Source organism: Callithrix jacchus, chromosome 11, assembly GCF_049354715.1.
Source record: "Callithrix jacchus isolate 240 chromosome 11, calJac240_pri, whole genome shotgun sequence".
Lineage (NCBI taxonomy): Eukaryota > Metazoa > Chordata > Mammalia > Primates > Cebidae > Callithrix > Callithrix jacchus.
In genome coordinates, this window is record NC_133512.1 from 114,061,224 (window position 1) to 114,063,724 (window position 2,501).

Here is a 2,501-nt window from a genome sequence, read left to right on the forward strand (position 1 = left end):
CTCAGCCTCCCAAAGTGCTGGGATTACAGGCGTGAGCCACCACGCCTGGCCCATTACGTCTTCTTATGGAAACTCTGCCTTCTGTGGCAAGAAGCTTGGCTAGGAGCTTTTCTTCATGTTGTGAGATATATGATTTGAGTTAAAAGGGAAGGCTCAGAGCAACAGGAACCCTCGGTCGTTGCTGATGGGAATGCAGAATGCTACAGTCACTTTGAAACACAGTTTGGCAGTTTCTTGCAAAGCTAAGCATAATCTTTTAACATGATCCCTGGTATTTACCCAATGGGCATAAAAATTTATGTTCACACAGAAACCTGCACATCCATGTTTTTAGCAACATTGTTCATAATCATCAAAAACCAGAAGCAGCCAAATGTCCTTCAATAGATAAATGGATCAACAAACTATGCTACTCTCATACTCTGGAATATTATTCAGTGATTAAAAGAAGTGAGCTATCTATTAAGTAACAAAAATACGTGACGGAAACAAAGTTTCTAAGACGGTCGTAAAAAGTTATGTATTCTGGCCGGGCGCGGTGGCTCAAGCCTGTAATCCCAGCACTTTGGGAGGCCGAGGCCAGTGGATCGCGAGGTCAGGAGATCGAGACCATCCTGGTCAACATGGTGAAACCCCGTCTCTACTAAAGATACAAAAAATTAGCTGGGCATGGTGGCGCGTGCCTGTAATCCCAGCTACTCGGGAGGCTGAGGCAGGAGAATTGCCTGAACCCAGGAGGCGGCGGTTGCGGTGAGCCGAGATCGTGCCATTGCACTCCAGTCTGGGAAACAAGAGCGAAACTCTGTCTCAAAAAAAAAAAAAAAAGTTATGTATTCTATGATTCCAGTGATAGAACATTCTGGAAAAGGAAAACCTATATGGCCAATAAAATCATCAGTGGTTTCCAGATATCCAAAGGTATGAGGAGAGGGATGCATAGGTGAAGCATAGTGATGTTTAAGCAGTAAAGTTATTCTCAGTAGGTAAATGACATTACGCATATATATTATTATCTATTTGTCAAAACCTACAGAACTTTTTTTTTTAAAGGTAATCGGTTATTTAATTAGATTATTAGGACATTTAAAACACCAATTTGTGAGGATAAATTCCATTTGTCAGGGCAAACACAGATCGCAGGTAGCCCTGGAGCTGAGGAATAGCTTTGATTTTTGGTAAAACTTGTGAGTCCACAGCTTTCCGATCAATCTTGCGCTGCTCTGTTATCTCGTATTTCTCTTTTTCTGTGTGGAAGATCTCACCTTCCTGGTGTCTGGGCTTCCGCAGCTTCTTCTTCTTAAAATAAGCATCAGTAAGATGTTTTGGGATTTTTACATTGCTGATATCAATTTTGGTTGAGGTGGCAATGACAAATTTCTGGTGCGTTCTTCGCAGAGGAACTCAATTGAGGACCAGAGGTCCAGTCACAAGTAACAAGCCACTAGCCAGCTGCTTCAGGAAAACCACCCTCTTGCCCCTGTGGCGACCAGTGAGGATGATCAGAATGGTCCCGGGGGTAATGCTGGCTCGCAGTTTTCTCACGTGCTGACTAAAGGGCTTTTTGCCGTGGCTCAACAGCTTTCGAGGCACATCTTCAGTAGGATAATACCTAGGCATCTTGCGAAGTTTAACCACCCGGGTGCCGCCGTTTTTGTCACCACGAATGGGTTTTGTAACAGTTGCAAGAACCTTCTCTTTCTTTTTCTTTTCAACCTTGGATTTAGCCGCTGAGTACCTCCTCTTGTACAAGGCTTTTCTGGAATACATGGCAGATCGGGAATACCTGCCAATTCCTCTGACAAGAACAGGATTGTGGCTGCAATGGGGCTTCCCCTTCTTGGGCTTTTCTTTAGCCTTGAGGTTGCCCTTTTTCACTTTGCTACCAGCATCAGCCTTCTTGGCTTCAGGTTTCTTCTCTTTAGTATCCGGCTTCTCAACTTTTTCACCGGCCATCTTGCAAGATGGGAAAGAAGCACCTACAGAACTTTTATGGCACAAAGAGTGAAGCTTAATGTATGTACATTTTTTTTGAGATAGAGTCTCTCTCTGTCCCCCAGGCTGGAGTGCAGTGGTGCGATCTCAGCTCACTGCAACCTCCACCTCCCAGGTTCAAGCAATTCTCTTGCCTCAGCCTCCCAGTAGCTGGGATTAAAGGTGTACACCACCATGCCTAGCTAATTTTTGTAGTTTTCATAGAGATGGGGTCTCACCATCTTGGTCAGGCTGGTCTCAAACTCCTGACCTCGTGATCCACCTGCCTCGGCCTCCCAAAGTGCTGGGATTACAGGCATGAGCCACCGCGCCCGGCCCATGTATGTACGTTTAAAAAAAAAAATCATTGAGGAAATTGACGAGTCCCAGGAAGGAGTGCAGACTATGGCAAGAGAATCTAACTGTGTTACAAATAAAAGAAACAACTTCACTGAAGGGGCAAGAGAAATGACTTTGACCGAAGTCACCAGTAATTAGTGAAATCTAAGACTGAAGACAAAAGAAACAGC

At 44.5% G+C, this 2,501-nt stretch overlaps 1 pseudogene; it reads right to left on the minus strand.

The window, feature by feature from the left end:
* Positions 1-1,075: 1,075 nt before the first annotated feature.
* Positions 1,076-1,970, minus strand: LOC100410841 (large ribosomal subunit protein eL6; annotated as a pseudogene).
* Positions 1,971-2,501: the final 531 nt, after the last annotated feature.